Source organism: Lepus europaeus, unplaced genomic scaffold (genome assembly GCF_033115175.1).
Source record: "Lepus europaeus isolate LE1 unplaced genomic scaffold, mLepTim1.pri SCAFFOLD_3_1, whole genome shotgun sequence".
Lineage (NCBI taxonomy): Eukaryota > Metazoa > Chordata > Mammalia > Lagomorpha > Leporidae > Lepus > Lepus europaeus.
In genome coordinates, this window is record NW_026909276.1 from 1,584,849 (window position 1) to 1,594,625 (window position 9,777).

General features: G+C 37.3%; 1 pseudogene; it reads right to left on the reverse strand.

Annotated features, from left to right (window-relative positions):
- Positions 1 to 6,550: 6,550 nt before the first annotated feature.
- Positions 6,551 to 6,964, reverse strand: LOC133755077 (small ribosomal subunit protein uS8-like; annotated as a pseudogene).
- Between the last annotated feature and the right edge of the window lie 2,813 nt (positions 6,965 to 9,777).

A 9,777-nucleotide genomic window follows, 5' to 3' on the forward strand; every position in this document is an offset into this window, starting at 1 on the left:
TTCATTAAGAGCATTGATTAAGACCCAGTGGTCTTTGTATCCAAATCTGCTCCTCTCCCCTCCTTTCCTGACTCAAAGAAATGGGAACTTTAGTCCAGACATGTGCAGCCAATGTGGGGCTTCCTTTCCTACTAGTTGGCCTGCTAATATTCTGGTTGTGACAAGACTGCCCCCATTTTTCCAGCTTTCCCACATTCCCATTGCTATTGTTCTGGATGAGTGCAGCAGGGGAATGGGCTGAGACCTCACTTTTGGATGCAGGCTACACATTGGGCACCCTTGGATCCCATAATCCATCACATGCAATGTTCACAGCAGTCATATATTAAGGTTAGAAGAATACTTAGGGGCCGGCGCCACAGCTCAATAGGCCAATCCTCCACCTGCGGCGCTGGCACACCAGGTTCTAGTCCCGGTTGGGGTGCCGGATTCTGTCCCAGTTGCTCCTCTTCCAGTCCAGCTCTCTGCTGTGGCCCGGGAAGGCAGTGGAGGATGGTCCAAGTGCTTGGGTCCTGCACCCACATGGGAGACCGGGAAAAACACCTGGCTCCTGGCTTCGTATTGGCATGGTACGCCAGCCACAGCGGCCATTGGAGGGTGAACCAACGGCAAAGGAAGACCTTTCTCTCTGTCTCTCTCTCTCTCACTGTCCACTCTGTCTGTCAAAGAAAAAACAGAAGAAGAAGAAGAATACTTAGGGTTAGAGGAACACTTAGGGTTACAGGGATGAGGGTATAGTGAAGAGATAGAAGGGGTACTGAGCTTACTTTTTAGTTTTTATTTATATAAACGGAACAAATTTCATTTGTTTTATATATACAATATTTTTTATTAAACTTTTATTTAATGAATATAAATTTCCAAAGTATAGCTTATGGGTTACAATGGCCTCCCCCCTCCCATAACTTCCCTCCCACCCGCAACCCTCCCCTTTCCCGCTCCCTTTCCCCTTCCATTCATGTAAAGATTCATTTTCAATTCTCTTGGTATACAGAAGATCAGTTTAGTATATATTAGGTAAAGATTTCAACATTTTGCCCATAGAGCAACATAAAGTGAAAAAAATTACCATTGGATTACTAATTATAGCATTAAATAGCAATGTACAGCACATTAAAGACAGAGATCCTGCATAATTTTTTTTCAAATTAATTAATTTTCTATGCCATTTCCATTTTAACACCAGGTTGTTTTTTTTTCATTTCCAATTCTCTTTATATACAGAAGATCAATTCAGTATATAATTAGTAAAGACCTCATCAGTTTGTGCCCACACAGAAACGCAAAGTATAAAAATACTGTTTCAGTACTAATTATAGCATCACTTCACTTTAGACGACACATTAGGGACAGATCCCACATGGGGTGTAAGTACACAGTGACTCCTGTTGCTGATTTAACAATTTGACACTCCTGTTCATGGCGTCAGTAATCTCCCTAGGCTCTAGTCATGAGTTGCCAGGGCTATGGAAGCCTTTAGAGTTCGCTGACTTTGATCTTATTCCGATAGGGTCATAGTCAAAGTGGAGGTTCTCTCCTCCCTTCGGAGAAGGGTACCTCCTTCTTTGATGGCCCCGTTCTTTCCACTGGGATCTCACTCGCAGAGATCGTTCATTTAGGTCTTTTTTTTTTTCCATGATATCTTGGCTTTCCATGCCTGCTAACTCTCATGGGCTTTTCCGCCAGATCCGAATGCCTTGAGGGTTGATTCTGAGGCCAGAGTGTTGTTTAGGACATCTGCCATTCTATGAGTCTGCTGTGTATCCCGCTTCCCATGCTGGATCTTTCTCTCCCTTTTTAATTCTATCAGTTAGTATTAGCAGATACTTGTCTTGTTTGTGTGATCTCTTTGACTCTTAGACCTATCAGAGCTATCAATTGTGAGCTGAAATTGATCACTTGGACTAGTGCAATGGCATTGGTACATGCCATCTTGATGGGATTGTGTTGGAATCCCCTGGCACATTTCTAACTCCACCATTTGGGGCCAGTCCGATTGAGCATGTTCCAAATTGTTCATCTCCTCCCTCTCTTTTTCCACTCTTAGATTTAACAGGGATCACTTTTCAGTTAAAATTTAAACACCTAAGAATAATTGTGTGTTAATTACTGAGTTCAACCAATAGTACTAGAACAACAACAACAACAACAAATACTAAAAAGGATAAAGTATTACATTGTACATCTAAAGTCAGGACAGGAGCTGATCAGTTCATTGTTGCTTATAGTGTCCATTTCACTTCAACAGGTTTCCCCTTTGGTGCTCAGTTGTCACTGATCAGGGAAAACAAATGATACTTGTCTCTTTGGGACTGGCTTAATTCACTCAGCATGATGTTTTCCAGATTGCTCCATCTTGTTGCAAATGACTGGGTTTCGTTGTTTCTTACTGCTGTATAGTATTCTATGGAGTACATGTCCCATAATTTCTTTATCCAGTCTACTGTTGATGGGCATTTGGGTTGGTTCCAGGTCTTAGCTATTGTGAATTGAGCTGCAATAAACATTAATGTGCAGATGGCTTTTTTATTTGCCAACTTAATTTCCTTTGGGTAAATTCCAAGGAGTGGGATGGCTGGGTTGTATGGTAGGGTTATGTTCAGGTTTCTGAGGAATCTCCAGACAGACTTCCATAGTGGCTTAACCAGTTTGCATTCCCACCAACAGTGGGATAGTGTCCCTTTTTCCCCACATCCTCTCCAGCATCTGTTGTTGGTAGATTTCTGAATGTGAGCCATTCTGACCGGGGTGAGATGGAACCTCATTGTGGTTTTGATTTGCATTTCTCTGATTGCTAGTGATCTTCAACATTTTTTCATGTGTCTGTTGGCCATTTGGATTTCCTTTTTCGAAAAATGTCTATTGAGGTCCTTGGCCCATCTCTTCAGTGGGTTGTTTGTTTTGTTGTTGTGGATTTTCTTGATTTCTTTGTAGATTCTGGTTATCAATCCTTTATCTGTAGTATAGTTCGCGAATATTTTTTCCCATTGTGTCGGTTGCCTCTTCACTTTCCTGACTGTTTCTTTTGAAGTACAGAAACTTCTCAATTTGATGCAATCCCAAATGTTAATTTTGGTTTTGACTGCCTGTGCTGTTGGAGTATTTTCCAGGAAGTCTTTGCCTGTACCTATATCTTGCAGGGTTTCTCCAATGCTCTCTAATAATTTGATGGTTTCGGGTCGTAGATTTAAGTCTTTAATCCATGTTGAGTGAATTTTTGTGTAAGGTGAAAGGTATGGGTCTTGCTTCAAGCTTCTGCACGTGGAAATCCAATTTTCCCAGCACCATTTATTGAATAGACTGTCCTTATTCCAGGGATTAGATTTGGATCTTTGGTCAAATATAAGTTGGCTGTAGATGTTTGGATTGATTTCTGGTGTTTCTATTCTGTTCCATTGGTCTATCCATCTATTTCTGTACCAGTACCATGCTGTTTTGATAACAACTGCCCTGTAGTATGTCCTGATCTGGTATTGTGATGCCTCCGGCTTTGTTTTTGTTGTACAGGATTGCTTTGGCTATTCGAGGTCTTTTGTGTCTCCATATGAATTTCAGCATCATTTTTTCCAGATCTGAGAAGAAGGTCTTCGGGATCTTGATGGGTATTGCATTGAATGTATAAATTGCTTTTGGGAGAATGGACATTTTGATGATATTGATTCTTCCAATCCATGAGCATGGAAGATTTCTCCATTTTTTGGTATCCTCTTCTATTTCTTTCTGTAAGGTTTTGTAGTTTTCATCGTAGAGATCTTTAACGTCTTTGGTTAAGTTTATTCCAAGGTATTTGAATGTTTTTGTAGCTATTGTGAATGGGATTGATTTTAGAAGTTCTTCCTCAGCCATGGCATTGCCTGTGTATACAAAGGCTGTTGATTTTTGTGCATTGATTTTATATCCTGCTACTTTGCCAAACTCTTCTATGAGTTCAAATAGTCTCTTAGTAGAGTTCTTTGGGTCCCCTAAATAAAGAATCATATCATCTGCAAAGAGGGATAGTTTGAGTTCGTCCTTCCCGATTTGTATCCCTTTAATTTCTTTTTCTTGCCTAATAGCTCTGGCCAAAACTTCCAGAACTATATTGAATAGCAGTGGTGAGAGAGGGCATCCCTGTCTGGTACCAGATTTCAGTGGAAATGCTTCCAACTTTTCCCCATTCAATAGGATGTTGGCCGTGGGTTTTTCATATATTGCTTTGATTGTATTAAGGAATGTTCCTTCCATACCCAGTTTGCTTAGAGTTTTCATCATGAAAGGGTGTTGTATTTTATCAAATGCTTTCTCTGCGTCTATTGAGAGAATCATATGGTTTTTCTTCTGCAGTCTGTTAATGTAGTGTATTATGTTGATTGTTTTGCGAATGTTGAACCATCCCTGCATACCGGGGATGAATCCTACTTGGTCTGGGTGGATGATCTTTCTGATGTGTTGTTGCATTCTATTGGCCAGAATTTTATTGAGTATTTTTGCATCTATGTTCATCAGGGATATTGGTCTGTAATTCTCTTTCAATGTTGCATCTCTTTCTGGCTTAGGAATTAAGGTGATGGTGGCTTCATAAAAAGAATTTGGGAGGATTCCCTCTTTTTCGATTGCTCTGAATAGTTTGAGAAGAATTGGAGTTAGTTCTTCTCTAAATGTCTGGTAGAACTCAGCAGTGAATCCATCTGGCCCTGGGCTTTTCTTTTATATATACAATTTTAAGAACCTGATACTTCTCACCTTATATTCCCTCCCTTGTTCCTACCCACTCTCTTTCTTATTTTTACTGAGTTTTTTTTGAGGTGGCAAGATATTCTAAACTTGACATTCGATATGATTACACATATCTGTTAAAGCCATTGAATTGTGCACTTCAAATAGGTGAATTACAAGTGGGTTACATTCATATTTAATAAGCTTAAGAGTGCTATGAATCCTAAAATTTTTAATGTCTATATTTAATGATTTCACATTTTGTAATTAATATCTCAAAAAGTAATATTCTAAATTCAAGGCTACATATTATGTGATATCTCTCTGTGTAATACAATCTATATTTTATATAGATATGGTTATAAATGCATGAGAAAACATCTGCAGCATATAAACTGAATTAATAATGATGGTTAATTTGGGGCTCAGATCTTTGGGGCATTGTGAGGGAAAGTGATGTTGATATTTGTTCCTAAAGAAGATATTAATGAGGTAAATTAATAAAAACATGATCAGACATCTGAGCTGCATGACTACATATTTTCATTAGTAATTGGTAGAAAATTGCCCACAGGTCTTAATCCTAAGGGGATCCTGGATTAGACAAATCCACTCTATTATCATCACTCTATTTTTACAACAAGGAATACATTATTCTTCATTTGCATTCAGTACACATTATGTATTAGAACTGCTGTCAGTATTAGTATCAATAATTAATACACAATATTCTTTTTCCCTTTATCTCTCCCTGGAAACTTGGTTTTCTTCTCGCTGTTCATTATTGTGAATAATGCTTCTATGAATATATGTGTACGAGACTTGTTCTGGCCCTGTTTTCATTTCTTTTGATTATATCCCTAGCAGTGGAATTGCTGGATCATACATTAATTTTACACAGAGTATTTTTCAGGAATTTCAATACTTTCTTCCATACGGTGACATCATGTTATATTTATCCTAGGAAGTTATTAGGGTTTCAATTTCTCCAGCTTTGCCAACAAATTTCAAAATAATGAAAATTGAATTGAATGGAAAGTGGTATCTTAATGTGCTTATCATTTTGTATGCTAAGGAATCATTTGTGTATTTTCATTGTAGAAATGCCTATTTAATCCTTCATATTAAATGCTTTAATTGCTTTGAGCTATGATATTTTAAAGCTTGATATTATACCAAAATATGAAATGATTGTTATTTATTTTAAAAATAATATTCAATCTAAATCTAGCACATTTCCTGTTAAAGTAGAATTTTTTGCTCACATTGACTTCTATTAGTGTTTCTTTTTTTCTTAGTGTTTCAAATATGCGAGTTGTGTTGGTTAAGTTGGTCATGCCAGCCCACATTCAAAGGGCATTGATTTCCACTTCAAAGATGAGAGTAAGAAAGAAATTCTGATTTCCATAGAACTACCAGTAATGCCATTGCTATGATGTATTTTCATTTTGATCATATATATCATAATTTACTTTGTGATTTATTCTTTCATTCCTGGATTATATAGAAGGATATTTTATTTTTAAATATTTGAGGCTCTTCTGCATTTCCCTTTATCTTACTGATTTCTAATTTAATTTTATTGTGTTCGGAGGGAACATTTCACATTTTCAGTATTGAGACATCATTTGTGACTCGGCATATTTTCTGTCGTGCTAAGTGTTCCACATAATCCTCTGTAAATATCAGGTCAATATATTGTTATTAATGTCGATATTGATATATATTTTATCTCTTTTTTGACTACTAAAGAGTATTATCTAGGTTTAATTGTGGATACTTTTTCTTGTTTATTTATATTGTTTCTATTTCATGTCATTTAAGGCTTTTTTTTTTTTTTTGGTCCATTGAGCTTTTATTTGTATGTGAATGTTACATTGCTAAAAAATCCCAGGATTTTCCTTCCTGTGTGTTTTAGTAGTGTTTCTTCATGGCCCATGTTGCCAGCTGAGGTTCTCAGTACAATGAAACCAAACTGGCAAGATGGAAGCAGATTATTCTTCCATATTTTCTAGATCATTCAATTGCACATCAAATCTGGGGCTGATCACTCCACACCTGTTTAACCTACCCACGAGGTTCACAACAATTTCCCCAGCTCTGTGATCATCCATGATTTCAAATTTTCCAATGTAACCATGCTTCATCATCACAGTTAAAAACATGATGATGACTTTGGAGCATGGTCTAGTAGGAACCTGGCATTTGCCTCTTCTCTTGGAACTGCTGTTGCCTTGAGAGCATCGGCCAGGACATTCATGGGCACCATCATAGGGGCACAGAAAGATGATGGAAGGAGGATGGGAGGGGCAAGAGCATTGAATTATCAAGGCTTTATTTTTGGTACATTAATATTTTAAGTGTTATATCATCCTGATGTATTATCAATTTGTTACCATGGAAAGTCTATATCTGCATTAATAGATTTTGTACTGACCTTTATTTTGTCTGCTATCAAGTAAGATGTCCATTTGAGCATTTTATGATAAGTGTAGTTTATGTTTTTATTTATTTATTGAGATTTTATTTAGTTGAGAGGTAGAGTTAAAGACAGAGAAGGAGAGACAGAAAGAAAGGTTTTCCATCTACTGGTTCACTCTCCAAATGGCTGCAATGGCTGGAGCTGAACTGATCTGAAGCCAGAAGCCAGGAGCCAGGAGCTTCTTCAAGCCCTTGAGCCATATTCAGCTGCTTTCCTATGCCATAGCAGAGAGCTGGATTGGAAGAGGAGCAGCTGGGATGCAAGCTGGTTCCCATACTGCATTCTGGTGCTGAAGGTGCAGGCTTAGCCTACTACACCACAGTGCTGGCCTCCTAAATCTTTTTATTTATTTGGGAGGTAGGGAGATAGAGAAAGCTAGAGATCGAAAGATCCTGGTGCCTGATTCATTCTACCAAATACCCACAATAGTCAAGACTGGGCTGAGCCAAAGCTGGAAAAAACAACAACAAAAACATAAACAACCTCAATCCACGTCTAACACATAGGTGACAAGATCTCAAATATTTGAGTCACCACTGCTACCTCCCAGGGTCTTCAATAGCAGGAAGCTGAGGTTGTGAGCCATAGCTGAGTATCACTAAGGTTCTCAAATATGAGATGCAATTGTCTTAACTTTTCTATGCATTCATTTCTGTGTAGCATATATTTTCCGCATTTTCATTTTAAGTATGCTTCTGTCTTAGTATTTTACATAGGATACAAGTGGACAACATGCTCAAATGTCTTATTTTTATCACATTTGACAATCTCTATCAGCTCAACTGTATTTGAACTAATTCTAAATATGGCTGAAATTATCTGTCACTTGACTACATTTCTATATTTCTCATATGATTTATAACTCTATTTCTCCTTTACTACCTTCTTTTTTGGCTCATTAAATATTTTTAAAATAATTTTATGTCAAATCTTTTCATTATTTTTTGTTTTTAACTGTTTTGCATTTCACATATACAGTTTTAAAAAATATTTTATTTGTTTTGCAAGGTAGAGTTGCAGACAGAGAGAGGGAGAGACAGAGAGAAAGGTCTTCAATCCACTGGTTCACTTCCCAAAAGGCTGTAATGGCCAGAGTTGGGCCAATCCAAAGCCAGGAGGCAGGAATTTCTTCTGGGTCTCCCTTGCAGGTGCAGGGGTGCAAGCATTATTTCCATCTTCTGCTGCTTTCTCAGGCCATAGCAGAGAGCTGGACTGGAAGAGGAATAGATGGAACTCAAACTGGTGCACATATGGGATTCCAGCACCTCAGGCAGAGACTTAGTCCATTATACACAGTGCCAAACCCTCATATATACAGTTTTAACAACATAATGACACTCCCCACAATATGCTCCCTCCCTGCTCACTCCTAACTTCCTGCTTTTCTCATTTTTCTTTCTAATTGTTACAATGACACACTTCCATTTTTTAAAGATTTATTTGATCATTTGAAAGGCAGAATTACAGAGAGAGAGAGAGAGAGAGAGAGTTCTTCCATCGAGTGATTCACTCCCCAAATTGCCAGAGCTGAGCTAATTCTAAGCCAGGAGCCAGGAGCTTCTTCTGGATCTCTCACATGGGTGCAGGAGCCCAAGGACTTGGGCTACCTTCTACTGCTTTCACAGGCCATAGCAGAGAGCTAGCTTGGAGGTGGAGCAGCTGGGACTCAAACAAGCACCCACATGGGATGCTGGCACTGCAGACATCAAAGTAGGGATGCAGTTATTTGAGATGGTAACACAGAGAGAACACATGGATTTCAGGAATAGAAATGTGAACACAAGAAGCCAGGCATGGCTGCAGGCACATAGAGACAGACGCACCTGGAGTTAGCAAGCACATGCAGGAACAAGCTGAGAAACACAGAAGAAAATACAAAGATGCCAGATAAATCAATGCTTAATGGAAATTTATAGCCTTAAGTGAGTATAGGCAGTCCTGAATTAGTTAAATTGTTTTAGACTTATTTTAGACAATATTAAACAACATGGCTGTTTTTAATTGCTCTTGTAACAATATTCTATCTGAATTTTATTGAATATTTTATTTAATTTTTAATGTTTTACATTTATTGTATTTAATTTTGCAGTAACAATTTTTTAAAATCCTTGCATACAAAGGGTTTTCAGAATATCTGGAGAATACATTTTATGAAAACAATAAGCAAAAAGGTCATGAAAATTTTTTTAACATTTTATATTCTTTATATTTAATATCTTATTAAATATATTTTAACATTTAATTTAACTAATCATATGACATTCTAATATTTTGCATCTACAGGATTACTTACATTGCTTATTTGAAAATATTACTATCTCTTCTCTTGCATTTTTAGGATGTATATCTTCTTATTGGCCAACAGTGTTTCTATGTATTTTTTAATTCATATATTTTCCTGGTAACATTTGTATCTCTGTGAACTAGATGTGCTCTAAATTTGTTTTTATTTCATGTCCTTATCTTATTGCATCTTCTATGAGATGCTATGTTCCCAAAAGAAAATAAAAAGTATTTCCTGTTTATTTACTGTCTTCTTAATAAAAGAAATCAGATAAAGCTGGTTTTATATGACATTTATCCCTAAGGAAAGTTATTAA